This window comes from Capricornis sumatraensis, chromosome 6 (genome assembly GCF_032405125.1).
Source record: "Capricornis sumatraensis isolate serow.1 chromosome 6, serow.2, whole genome shotgun sequence".
NCBI lineage: Eukaryota > Metazoa > Chordata > Mammalia > Artiodactyla > Bovidae > Capricornis > Capricornis sumatraensis.
Window position 1 is genome coordinate 105,196,736 of NC_091074.1, and position 14,676 is coordinate 105,211,411.

The following is a 14,676-nucleotide window of genomic DNA, read 5'->3' on the forward strand; positions in this document are numbered from 1 at the left end:
TGCCTTTGCGTAATGCCGAGCCTCCTTCCTCATGACCTTTGCCAAGGGCGGAGTTCCTCACACTGGCTCCCAGCAACTCATGGACTGCAATGCATTACTATCTGTGAGAAGGGAAAGAGCAAGTGAGGTACCACTGTCTGCTCCTCAACATTGTAGAATTCCATTTTTCCCTCTCAAGAAATCTAACTTATTGTGTGTGATATGTGTTCATCTGACAAACTAGGGGGTAGGGGGAGCCCAGAGAGAAGGTGGAGGGATGGAGAGAGATTACCAGTATATATAAATAAATATAATATCTTAATTTTAGATTTAAAAAAATATCGATTGGGCTTCCCTCATAGCTTGGTTGGTAAAGAATCTGCCTGCAATGCAGGAGACCCTGGTTTGATTCCTGGGAAGATCCCCTGGAGAAGGGCTAGGCTACCCACTCCAGTATTCTTGGGCTTCACTGTGGCTCAGCTGGTAAAGAATCCACCTGCAATGTGGGAGACCTGGGTTCAATCCCTGGGTTGGGAAGATTCCCTTCTCCAGGTGAAGAAGGTAAAGAGAGGGCGAGATTACCAGTAGATATAAGTAAATATAATGCCTTATTTTTAGATTTAAAAATATCAATAGAAGTTTTATTTTTTGTCCTGTATCTGAGTAGATCTCTGGCATAGTATTTTGGTTTATTATTGTTTTATTGGAGTATAATTGCTTTACAATGTTGTGTTAGTTTCTGCTCTACAGCAATGAGAATCAGCTATAAGTATGCATATATCCCCTCCCACCCACTTCCCATCCCTCCCTTCTAGGTCTTCACAGAGCACTGAGCTGAACTCCCTGTGGCACAGCATTTTGGCTGTGATCCCCACCCTAGAGACCACTACTTATTTATCACCTCCTTTAAGTGCCTTCCATGTCCCCCTACCTAAATCAGGTTCCCAAACCTCTGTCCCATATGCTTCCTTTGTAATTACTAGGAAATGTATACACATTCTTGTGTAAATATTATCTACTTATAATTATTCATGCATTTGCAATTATTTATTAATAGGTAAACTTGGTTTTTGTTTGCCGCCTCCACAGCAACAGAAACCATTGTCCATCTCCACACTTGTCCCCAGCCATCTCGACAGCTCTGGGCTCAGCAGTTCTCCGCTTCAATTCAATGCTATGCTGATGTGAGTAATTGTAAGATGAGTGAGAGATCATTCTCGTTAACAAATCTAAGTGAGTATTTATTTATATGGTTTTTCATTTAAATTAAGAGGAACTAAATGTATCATTATAACAATATTACCTTGGGTTGTATTCATTTATAATTTTAATTTTACTTTACTATTTACTTATTTATTCATTTTTGGCCTGTCGTGCAGCTTAGTTAGTTCCCTAACCTGGGATTGAACCTGGGTCCTTGGCAGTGCAAGAGTGGAGTCCCAACCACTGGACCACCAGGGAATTCCCTTAGAATTTTTTAAATGGCGTAAAATAGGTGAAATTTTACCTAGTTCCAGGAGAACTGTGCAGAGTCCACAGCTTAGTTTGTGTATATGTCCCATCTCGTCCTTACCCATCAACATAAACTTCACCTTTCCTGCATATCATGGGATCTTTCAGGTTAAGAACCGGTGGCCTGCTTGGGGAGAAACATGAAGTTGTACAGTGTGGTGCAGATAGAGGAAGGGACCAAGCGCTGTGGAAAGGCAGTAGTGTGCCCTAGTCACTATGGTCAGCAGATTTCAGTGGAGGAAAACATCTTAGAAACAGACCTTAATTCTAGTCCTTCCTGTGCAATTTACTAGTGGTATAACCATGCACACAGCTTTTGCACCAGGAACCTCAGTCCCAAAATCACAATAATACCTCACGCCTTCCTGATCTCAGAGGCTTGTTGTGAGAATTAAGTGAAGCAATTGATGAAGAAGCTTTTGTTTAGCTGAAAGTATTCTGAAAATATTTAGCTGAAAGCATGCTTTCATCAAAACCATTCTCTTCTCAGTTGCTCCAATGAGCTACATTTGCTTCAATTTAATGAATGTTCCATAAGTACTTCTTACTTTTTCTGTTTCAGACAGTCTGCAAAGAACCTGGGATATCAAACAGATACAGACCCTGCCTTCAGGCTCCCCAAAGGAGAGACAGACACATACACAGATAAGTACAGAGTGTGGTTCCTGCAGTAAGAGGCTAGCATTGTCACTCCGGAGAGAAGAGCACGTAACGGGACCGGTGAACTCTGCTGTGCTGGGGAAAGGCATTGTCTGTCTCAAGGAAAGGTCATAGGCGAGGAAGCATGTGAGGTGTTTTGGTGTTTCAGAGGCATCCTGGAGTAGGAGAGGGCTTGCCAGGCAGAGGAAATAATACATGCGAAGGCAGAACGCGAGTCATGGACCACCATCCTCTGTGTCGCTGTATGTGTTGGCCAGAGAATGGAGCAGAGGGTGGCAGGAAACCCTAAGCAGTTCTGTGTGTTTCAGGAAGAAAGTAAGACAAAGAGAGGTAGGTGGGGCAGGAGAGGATGGGAGAGTTTGGCTAAGAAGCTGGGGAAAATTCTACCAGTTTACACATGAGTATTTACTATGTAACAGGCTTTTCCCTGCGTTGTCTCACAAAATATGGTCCCATTGGCTTTTAGCTCCTTTTACAGATGAAGAAACAGATCATGTGAGTTTAAATTACTAGCCCAAGATCACAGGACTTACTAGAGCCTGGGATTCATACCTAGTTCTAGAATTACAGATGCTGACGCTCCAGAAAGGACTGGGTTAAACTCGGGCTGTGCTCTGGTATTTGATGAGAGTCATGTGACCCTTGGATAACTGTAAACGAAGCAGCAGAGTTCATTTTCATCTCCACCAGGCCAGCTTCCGGAAGTATTTTTCCACCTTGATCCTTGATGGTGAGCCTCTTAACCCTGCATTCCAAGGTTGTGTTTCTCTGTGCCCTTGAGTGGAGCTTGAGCCTTTCAGCCAAAAAGAAGACACCAGGTTTCTTTCCTGCAATAGCAAGCCCCCAAGCCACCTTGCTAAGAGCTCCTTTCTCCTTCCCATCGCTAAATGGGACTGACCAGACATTCTATGGAGACGGAGCTTATAAACCTCACTTCCTGTAACATTCCCCACCCCACCCCCATTCTCTTGCAGGCATCAGCTTGGAGGTTGAAGCCCCCGCCCCTTGGAATCCAGGCATTCTGAGCCTATAGGGCGCCTTCTGCATTTGGTCTCTGCTTACTAGAAACTAAGGTTTGCAGCCCTGCCTGCAGAGGTCATCAAGTGATGAACCCATGATTAACCTTGTTCTCCAATCAGAGTTGTGATCTAACCTTTGGAACTGCATGCTTTTAACACACATGGTCCTTTTGTTTCCGTAGAGCCAGAGACCTGAAATGTGACGGCCTCAGCTATGCCAGGAACAAGAGGAAACCACAGAGTTCATATTACATGCATTAGGCTTTTTTCCTTCCCAAGCATCAGTTCTCAACAGTCTCAGGCAGACCTTGAATGATGGAATAGCCTCTTCCTAAGGAGGCTCTCCCCTTCTGTGGCCTTGCCACACAAAGGACACTAACACCAGCAGCGTATATTTTGCTTGGCTATGATATAGCACAATTGCATTTTGTCAGCAGGCTGGAAGTGGCCAGCCCAGAGCTGAGAGCTATGGAGAACATTCATTTCTTCCACCACAGACAGCTCAGCCACAGACGTGGATGATAGAGGGGAAATTGGCATTGACCTTGATGCTTCGCAAGGAGCGGATGGGACTTGGAGTCTGGTTAGCAAAGAAAAATGAACCAAGCATCCTCAGTTGTGTCTGAAGAGCAAGAACTGGGCTCAACAGAATTCTTCCGTCTCCTTGCTTACTGCTGTCTGTGTGCAGGGGCACGCATGCTTTTGCATGCACAAAGACATGCACACATGCTGTGTCTGACATGCATGGGAGAGACCCAGTGCCCTTGTTCATGCTGGAACTCCCTGAGCATATTTGGCATTTGACTGACATGTGAAGCTCCCACAGACATCAGAACAGTAGCTCAGAATGCATAAGAGATTTTTTGCTGTTGATAAGAAGACACTTAGAGAGGAAAATGTTACTAAGACTACTTTCCAGTCCCTCCAGGAATCCTTCAGAGAAAGAAGTCCCTCTTAAGAAAGTCACGTGAGAGGTGAGGAATAAAGCTAATGCAGCCAAGTGTATAACTTGCAACCACCCCCAATCATCCCGCTTGTGCCCGCATCCTTTTGGTTTTACTCCTGTTGGCTTCCCCACCAGGAATGTCCTTAGGCTCTCATTTCCTACCTGGCAAAATCCTTTTTATCTTCCCAGTCTCAAATGAATTTTTGCTCTCTTCAAAAATCCTTCTCTGATTTTTCCCCACTCAGCACAAATCGGTTCTTCCTCTAACCTTTCAATTGTTTGAGAGAAGGGAAGCTATGTCCAAAACATACATGCTAGGTGCTCAATGATACCAGATTAGAGGAGCACAGACCTGGAAGCAGGGGGACCCCAGTCCAAACCAGGCTCTTCTACACTGGAGTGGGAAGACTTTGGAGATAACCTACACAAGCCTCAGTTTTCTCATCTGTGCTGCGGCTGCTGCTAAGTCACTTCAGTCGTGTCCGACTCTGTGCAACCCCACAGACGGCAGCCCACCAGGCTCCCCCGTCCCTGGGATTCTCCAGGCAAGAACACTGGAGTGGGTTGCCATTTCCTTCTCTAATGCATGAAAGTGAAAAGTGGAAGTGAAGTCGCTCAGTCGTGTCCAACCCTCAGCGACCCCATGGACTGCAGCCCACCAGGCTCCTCCATCCATGGGATTTTCCAGGCAAGAGTACTGGAGTGGGGTGCCATTGCCTTCTCCATTTCTCATGTGTAGACATGTAATAACCCCTTCATGAGATGAAAGAAAGTAAAAGTGAAGTTGCTCAGTTGTGTCCAACTCTTTGCAACCCCATGGACTTTAGCCTACCAGGCTCCTCCATCCATGGAATTTTTCAGGCAAGAGTACTGGAGTGGGTTGCCATTTCCTTCTCCAGGGGATCTTCCTGACCCAGGGATCAAACCCAGGTCTTCTGCATTGCAGGTAGACACTTCACCATCTGAGCCACTTGATGAATGGTACTTTTTAACGAGATAATATATGTCAAGAACTTCAAATAGGTATTTCGGTACATAGGGCATCCTTAGCTCAGAATCTGGTCCAATTCCTCTTGGGGTTGTACTTTGTACAATTCTTAACCCATTTTGGACATGAGCTGAATCATCTATGGAATTCTCCAGGCAAGAATACTGCAGTGGGTTGCTATTCCCTTCTCCAGGGCATCTTTTAGACCCAGGGATCAAACTGGGGTCTCCCTCATTGCAGGCAGATTCTCTACCGTCTGAGCCACCTGAGAAGCCCTAAATAACTAAAGTAAATAGATTTTCTACTTAGGCATTCTAAGGCATTGACACCGAATAATAAAAATAATAATGCTAAGGGAAATAGTACCAAGCACTAGTACACAGAGTATTTATCTTATCACAAAGGCATATATTATTTTATCTTCATTAAAAATTCTGAAGGTAGATATCATGATCCTCTTTTGCAGATGAGGAAGTTGAGGTACACAGCTGGTAGGGAGTGAACTGGATTTTAGACATAATCCCAGTGCTTAGCTGTCCCCCAGACTGTGGTTCCCAACCATGATTACCCAGGGGAATGACCTCTGGAGCTTTTAAAAATGCCAGTGGCTGAACCCTAGCCTCAGATTTAGACTCAGTCTGAAGTGGGGTCCAGTAACTGTCTTCAAAAGCCCCAGGTGATGCCATGTGCAACCAGGCAGCTCCTGACTTCAGGCAGTGCTGTAGTGCAAGTCCAGTTTTATGTCTTCATGTCGCTCATGTGTTCCTGCTTTAATTCACTTAAATTAAGCCATTTACTAATTTAGGGACAGAACATCCCAACTTCATGAAATTGCCCTGATAATTCTGTCGACCTTTTCCTGCAGGTCGTGGTTGAATGTATCTGATATACCATTTATTTCCATGCAGAACTCTTGAATGGCTCATCCATTCCCTCGCTCGTTCATTTAGCTGCCATTCTTTCAATCAGCAAGCCTGCTAGGATACAAACAAGAGCAAGGGGAATTAGAAGCAGGTAACTCAGAGGAGCAGTGCTGACCTTCAGGGGGTTCAAAGTCTAATGAAAGGAGGAGGCATGAAAGCAAAAGAGTAGGGTTCAGTGTTGTTAGTATTGGGAGGGAGCTACGATAGTTGCAGAAATCTGTGAGGCACTGCTAATAGCTCCCTCAACATCCTCATCTCCTCTCTTACCCTGGCCCTGTGAATCCTGCCCACAGTGAGTTTGTAGACAGCCACTGGAACCTCAGAGGGGGAGATATCCCGGATATTCCACAGAAGGAGCACAGTTGGAAGTCAGCCTGAGTCTCGTTCTAGGATCCCACCAGGAAGGAGTCCCCAGGGATGCAGGGCCTCACCCCGCTGGGGAAATTGAGATGGGAGGAAGGGGATAAACTTCTGAAGTGCTGGGGGCATATAGGTAAACCCTTTGAAACAGTTACTCCCTCCAGGCTCTGGGGGGCTTCAGCCAAGTGGCCAGCTCTTGGCTTGAGTTCTGTAGCCCAGGGCAAAAATGCCTTTCATTACCTTAAAAAATCCAAACATGAATGAATAGACAGAGAGTGAAAGAAAGCCACAGCACAAAAAGAGAGCGTAGAGGTCAAGATCAGAGGTGCTGCACCCCTCACTGGCTGCAAATATGGCCTAGAGTAGAGATGAAGCTGAAGTTAGAAGCCAAGACCAAGAAGAAATGGAGCCAGGTGCTAGGAGCCGAATAGACACAAAAGGCAGACTGCCATGTCCTAAGCTCATATGGAGGGGTTATTTGTCTCTGCCCTACCTGAGCAGAGCAACCCAAGCAGAAAGAGCAGCATGACCTCGGCCTAAGATTTACTATTGAGGTGTCAACAGAACATCAGCATATGTCATCATCAAGGATCTGGACCTGATCAGCTTTCTGTCTTAGAGCATGAGGCAATACCATCGTAAATCTGGACTTTTTTACTTTCAACTTCTTCTGGATCCAAACGATATTCATGTGTAATTTGTATGACAGGTACATGTCCTCAGAGAGGTCAGGTACTTGTCCAAAGCCACAAAGCCGGAACTGCGTCTCAGATCTCTGGCCTTATGTCCTTGTGCCCTCTTCATTACTATGTTAACCTTGTTCTGTTAGCTTGAGAATCCACTCAGATTTCTGGAGTGCTTGGTCCTCTTGGGTGGGATGTGGAGTTTCCCATGAGGGCAAACAGGGTGCAGCTAGAGCCCCCAGGGTGCACCCTGAGACTTCGGGTGTGTAGGGGGAGTAAGTGTGGATCCTGATGGAGGAGCAGAGAGAAGATGGGCTGTGATGTGCCGAGTAAAGAGGAGGCTCAGAGAACAGTAGAATCTGGCTAGAGATGCTGTGGCTGAGACCTCACTTTCCAGAGAAAGCCAGATCTGGCGGGGGTGGGGGGGGGGCGCGTGGATCTTGGAAGGTCTGTGGGACAACAGGGGAGTCCTAGAATGGGAAACACCTGGGTGCCCTGTGGCAAACCCCTCCTTCCAGACTTATCTATAAGGAGTTTGGCTCGCACCACTATCATGCAATTGCCAGTGTTTGAGGTCTCCTCCATCCCGCCATAATCAGTCACAGTGCAGGTGCCTCGCGCAGAGGCCCAGGCAGCTGTACGGGCATGCACTCTGGCCCAATGCTCTGCGTGGGATGGACCACTGGAAGTCAGGAGCAGAGAGTGAATTCTGGCTTCCAGAAGCCTGTAGGGCCTAGGGGAGCAACTCAGGCTTCTGACTTGGGGGTGACTTGTGGATAGTTACTTTTGACAGTTCTAAGCTTTCTCGCACATTTTCTGATGATGGCTGGCTTGAAAAAGGTAGAAGGGATTTTGTGCAGCCTGCCTGAGTAGTCATGCTGGTGTTGAGCGAGAAAGCAAGGCTGTTATGGCTGGAGTTTGGTGACTCTTCAGGCAATCCCAGGGCAGCAATGAGAGCACTAGGGTTATAAGCAGGAGACTTGCACTTGAGTCCTGATCCCACTGCATTGGTGATGGGACCTTGGGCAAGTCATGTAACTTCCCTGAATCACACTGTCTTGATTTTAAAATAGAATAAGATCTCTTAAGTATAACTTATAAAGTTATTGTGCTGAAAGGACTATAAAGCTTTTGAAAACTAAACAAATGTGAAGTTTTAGTGCAGACTCTTAAAGCCAGTGATCTGGGTTGAAATCCTGACGAAGCTTGGGCAAGTTCCTTAATGCCTCTATGATTCAGTTTTTCCATCTGTAACATGAAGATAATAATGGCATTCATAATCATAGACTTGAAATCTTTGGATTATGATTTGGAATACAGAATTTTTCATATTTTACAATAGTAATAAAATGTGTGTACTGTCTCATTCATGAAGCCTTCAGAAGGCTCTAGAACACTCTATCAAACACACTCCTATTTTTTCAGTGAAACTTGACTGTTCATAAGTGGGATTAATAAAGACCATGAAAAGACTCATGTTAGATTCAGTAAGGTTTTGCTACCAAAGGAGTTTGTATTGAACTTGTCCAAAAACCCTTTTCCAGTGTTTTTTGGACTGTGAAATTATAGGTAAGGGATTATGGACCTGTAACATCTCCCATTTAGGGTAGTCCTGAAGATAAAATAAGTTAATGTATATAAAGGGCTCAGACCAATGCCTGGCATATAGTAAACATTGAATAAATATTAGCTATTATTACTTTTATTACCTTAAAGAGTAAAAGCAGGCCCTCACTGACATTTCTCAGATTTCTATTAATTAATAAACTAATAGATTTGCTGGGGAACTAATCTCCTATTCCTTTGCTTGCTGAAAATATATATTTCCAGCTCTAAATAGTTGGCACTTAAAGAGACAGTATTGTTATTTGAGAACACACAAGTGCATGTGGAAGTCAGACAGAGAGACAGTCTTCAGGCCCAGCAAAATGCTAGCAGGTTGCAAATATGAAGTAGTCTAATTTTCTTCTTGCTATTTTCTTGTATCTTCTAAATTTTACCTTTTGCGCTTACATGACTTTTGTAACAAGTAAAGCAAGTGCATTCTCCTAAGCCCTTTCCCGTTTCCTCTTCCTTAGAGCATTGGTCCCCATACTTAGGCTCCCATTTATAAGGCAATCAACAAGCAACAAACAAACTTACTGATTTCCAACTATATGCCAGACACTGCAGAAAGCAGTAGGTAACAAAAGGAAAACCCAGACTCATTCTCTGAAAACACTTCAGCAAAATCACTTCCTATTTGTATTGCAACTTACAGTTCACATTGTGCTCTGATACAAATTCTTTCAAATGGTCCTTCTTTCCAAGATAAGGGAACATATATTTCAGTCAACATTCAGTCACATGAACAAACGTGATTGAGTTCACCCAGCCTGTTAGGAATGAGGTTGGACTCAAACTTGGCAATCAATCATGTGAGTGGTTTAACAGGATGAAAGTAGTATTTCTAAGGACTTGGAAATCAGTGACACTTTCAGAAGGTAAATATTAGTACATCAAGCTGTAAATGACTATGATCAACTAAATGTACATTTTTGACCTTGGCAATGAATGGCAATGGAAGCTAAAGAGATTTGAGATCCTTAAAGCATGCCTTCAGCATAGTCCAACTGTCTAAAGCTGGCATCATCAAATCTCAGGAAAAAAGCTTCAACCAAAGACAGATGTTTGGAAGAGAGTACTGGAAACAGAGAGGATATGGTCTTTCAATATTCCACATAATCAAAGGGGCAAAGCTGCAGAAAAGGCAACTTCTCAAATTAGGGACATCAATAAGAACTAAGTCTCTTTGTCCTGAATCTACTCACAGGTAACCTTTGGATTGGTTCCTCTTTTGACTTTACAGTATATCAGGGTATGGGCTGATATGCTGCTAACCATGATGTTAACTTGTTCTGAGTTTGTTTCCTTTGACTTTTGTTAGAAGGAATCAGTCCCTAAGTGGCTGACTGGTATAAATTGCCCTGTCCCAGATAAATTTGGGAACCCAGAAAGCAAACATCAAACCCCATCGAAATAAGGTGCTATGAGCTTAGACTCTGTCCAGACATCTTGCCCACCTTCTTAATGACATTGTGACTTCACGTTCTCACCACCCGGAATCCAAGTCAATGCTCCATCTGTTTCTTCAGACTAGGTCTTCTAATCTCATACAGCTTTTTCTGGGCAAAAGGGGGTGGGCCTGGCTGCCCTTGTTCAAAGGAAAGGGAATTATTCAACATTTTGTTCTGCATTCTTCTACCCCAGATAACCCTCTCTAATTCAAGGTTGGCTGGAAATCTGGAAATCCTTATTCTTATCGGGAGTATTTCCATCGCTAAAGGGGAGGGCTCACTAGGCCACATCCTCTGTTCTGGGAGGCTCAAAAGGGTCCACTGAAATGCTTTGGTCTCAGACAAAGTCAGGGACTTTCTTAAGTGGATTCAAAAAACAAGCCGGGACAACAAGCTCAGTGTAATTTTTCTAGTTCCTTCCTCCTTCACTTGCAGAAGCCCCATTGCCCCAGGCACCACAGTGGACAAATTTCCCATTTGCAAAGTTCTTCCCATGGACTAGCAGAACCCCTAGCTTGGCTCCTGACTTGAAAGTGTTTGGAGCCTCAGGTGATCAAACTAATGCTTTATAGACCTGGAGTCCTCAGTGTTGACAGAGCATGGCCGCGGGGGCCTGGGAGAGACTTGCTTGTGTTTCGGAATTGTGTAGAGGTAGACTGCACTCAGGGGATTTGTTCATTTTAGCAAACTTGGCAGAACTTCTCTGCGTGACCTAAATAGAATATCTTCCTCTACATAAAGCATGCATCAGGGTATTTCCTGATTTATTCATGAAAGGTTTGCTTTACAAAGGCCTCAGGAACTGTGCAATCTCAAAATACATGATACATAGAGCTGGATACTAGAGTGGCATTTGCACAAATTGCTGTGATAGATGGGCTGCACAGAATGGCAGCAGAGGTGGATTAATTTAAATACTCACTGCCGGGGGTTGCTCTTTTAGAGAAGGAAGTGAGACCCAACCTAGAGACTGTTAGCAATAACACGGGAAAATGTTATTTCTCTCAAAGGAGGGTAATTGATCAAGGAATAGAAATAGAGGTGAATAAAATCCACATGCACTTAATGGGGATATGGAACATTTATCTGCTAATCACTCATTGGGTCATTCATTCATTCCCAACAAGAGAATCAACGTATCAGTAGCTGATAAGCTGAGTTCCATTCATATGTGGGCTCATAAGGACACTTGTGTTAGTTGCTCAGTCATGTCCCTCTCTTTGCCACCCCATGAACTGTAGCCCACCATCTCCTCTGTCTATGGAATTCTCCAAGCAAGAATACGGGAGTGGGTAGCCATTGCCTTCTCCAGGGGATCTTCCTGACCCAGGGATTCAACCCAGGTCTCCTGAATTGCAGACAGATTTTTTACTGTCTGAGCCACCCTGGATAATAGCATGCAATATTTGAAATTTGATCACTCTTGGGAATTTGGGGTTCTTTTGTTACCATGGGAGTGGGGGTGGTAATAAATCTCCCACCTAAGGGAGAAAGAAAGACTGATTTCTCCCAATCAAAGGCAGGCATGTTCAGGTGGATCCACCGTAATATCTCTGATCATGGATTTCTCTAATGCTTAAGTATTTTCATACTAGGGTATTTTTAATAGTGCAGCAGATGGACTTCAGTTGTTTGCAAAGAAGTTTTATTTTGGAACTTGTGAAGAGATTGGGGTTAATGTACAATAAAGTGAAAGTGACGTTTGTAAAGATGGTGCGAGCAGAATGCCAGGATCCATTACCCTGATAACCCCACAAACAGGCCAGCAGCCGCCATTGGTGAACTGCTGCTCAAATCCCATCAGTGTTACTTGCAGGTCACATGGCCACTTCGTGGCAAATTTCCAGGGTTTTTCACCTGCCAAGCAACTCATCCTAACTAGGACAAAGGAGACATTGTTTTACAAACTTTCCTTTGGGGCCTAGAACTTTGGAGAGAGTCAGACCCAGTTCTTTGTCCTTGTTTTGCAAATCGTGGACATTCAGCAGCAATGATGAGAAGGAAAACTCAGATGAGGTCTCTTGAATCTGATGCCCTGGAGCTAAAGTGTCAGAACAAGGTCTGAGGACACAGTGCGGCAAGTGTGGTCTGAGTTATGGTGGCTGATGCTTCTCTGTGGCAGGTGATGGGTATTAGTGACCCAGGACTATTTGGATCCCTGACGAGAAAGTGAAAAAAGACTTCCTGGAAAGGATCTTCCAGGAAGGGAAACCAACTGGAGGACAGTATTTGAATGAATTAACCTTCAGTGATTTCCCATGACACACCAGATCAAGTCCAAATCCTTCGTACAGCCTTCAGTTCCTCCATCATCTGGTCCCAGACTAACCTTAGGTCTATCCATCGTCCCCAAACAACATGTGTTCTGACCACTCCAAACTGTCCTTTGTCCCCTGATGCTAATGATAGCCAACGTGAGTCCAGGCCTTTAACATGCCAGGAACTGGGCTAAGTGCTGGAAGCATTTCATCAGATACACTTCAGAGCAGTCTCTGAGAAGACACTATTTACCGAGAGGAAACAAAAGCAGAGGTTATGAAACTGGGTCACAAGCTATCAAGAAAGTTGGAATCGGAAGGCAGTATGGCGCCTTTAACCACGTCACAAGCCCTGCCTCCTTCTCTGCATAAGGAGAGATCTCTAGACCCTCCACACATTGCTTTCTTGGCATCAGAGGCACAGAATTGGCCTCTCGCCTTACTTGCCTGATTTTAAAAACATCTCTTTTGTTCATCAAGACCTTCAGGATCAAATATCCCCTTCTCTGGATGCTGTTCCTGGCAACCTAGGCGGAGTTAGAGGCTTTCTCCTTGGAAAGAGAGACACCACAGCCTTTGCACAAACTCACAGCACACGCTGTGTTGCAACACACAGCCCTCCTCCCATGCATTTGTTCTGTGCCTTGTGTGTGCGGACTCCTCAGACCTTTCTCCCACATGAATCAAAGCTCCAAGGGAATGAGCAGCACGCCAGGAGCAGCCAGTTGCATGAATCCCAAGGCAGCCTGGGTTCCCAGCGATGAGCACACCAAACGTCCTGTGGAATTTCACCAGCAGCTCCACAGGCAGGTCCAGACGAGTGCCTGCCTGCCACATTCCTGCCTTTATCATTAACCGCACTCCGTGGTGACTTCCTTCAACATGTGAGGCAGCGCCTGCCTGTCTGATAACCCGGCTTCCTTCTGGAAAGGATTTCCTTTGGCCTGGGTGCATACCCCAGCCCTGCAAGAGTTAACCACAAGATGGGCCAGAGCAGGAGAACATGAGGTTTCCATTAACTGGCGGTATGCGAACAAGTGGCACAAGCATGGATTATGCGGTAATAAAAACGCACTGCACAGCATTTATGTCAGAGGCCTCACTTCTCTCCTTCCCTGCCTTTCTCCCCAGCACAGAGAGACCCGGCCCTTGCTGCTAGAGTGCTAGACTCTGGCCAAAGTGGGGAGCAGACTCTTCTCCCAACTTGCTTTAATCCTGCTGGGTGTGCTCCTTGAGTTCCCAAAAGACACAGGTGGAACGAGTGCCAGAGGAATTCACTCTTTTTTCTGGGTGAAATCCTGAGCGAACCAGCCTGGAGTCAGAGGAAGAAAGTCAGAAGGAGACAGGAAAGAGGCAAAGGGTCAGGGGAGAGACAAAGAGGGAGGGAAAGAGAGAGGGAAGACGGGAAGGACAGTGAGAAAAGATAGCAGAGACTGGACTCAAGAAGGGACAGGAGAGAGCAACATATTTTCGGGGCGGTGGGGCGGGGGGGAAGGAATTCACACACATGGAAAATTTACACCATGACAGGTATGATGGTTAATTTTATGTGTCAACTGGACTGGGCCACAAGATGCCTAGACATTCCTCAAACTCTTCTGTGTCCATGAGGGTGAATGAGATAAACATTTGAGTCAAAGACTGAGCAAAGCAGATATGCGCTCCCTAATGTGGGTGGGCCACACCCGATCAGCTGGAGGCCTGGACAGAACAAGAAGACAGCACAGAGAGCTCCACTCAACACCCTGTAATGGCCTACGTGGGAAGAGAATATGACAAAGAGGGAATATAAGTATATGTATCACATTCTCTCTGCTGTACCCCTGAAATTAACACAGCATTGTAAATCAACTCTACTCCAATAAACATTTTCTTTAAATCAAGAAAGGTTGAGTAAGTAGGATCTCCTGCCTGATTGTGTGGGCTGGGACATCATTCTTTTCCTACCTTTGGACTTAAACCAAAACATCAGTACTTTTTGAGTCTCAAACCTGCTTGCTTTCAGGCTAGAACTCACACCATTGGCCTTCCTGGGTGTCCAGCTTGGCAACTGCTGATCTTGGGACTTCTCCGCTTCTGTAATCACATGAGCCAATTCCTTATAATAAACCTACCTATACCGATCAATCTATCAGTCAATCTTCCGTTTCTCCAGAGAACCCTAAAATAGAAGGCAATGTACTGAGCTCTTTATATATTATTTCATGGAGGTTTAGACACTCTCTGTACTTTGCCATACACTTAGTAAGTGGACTACATCTCCAACCAAGGTCTGTGTCTAAATAATCTCAT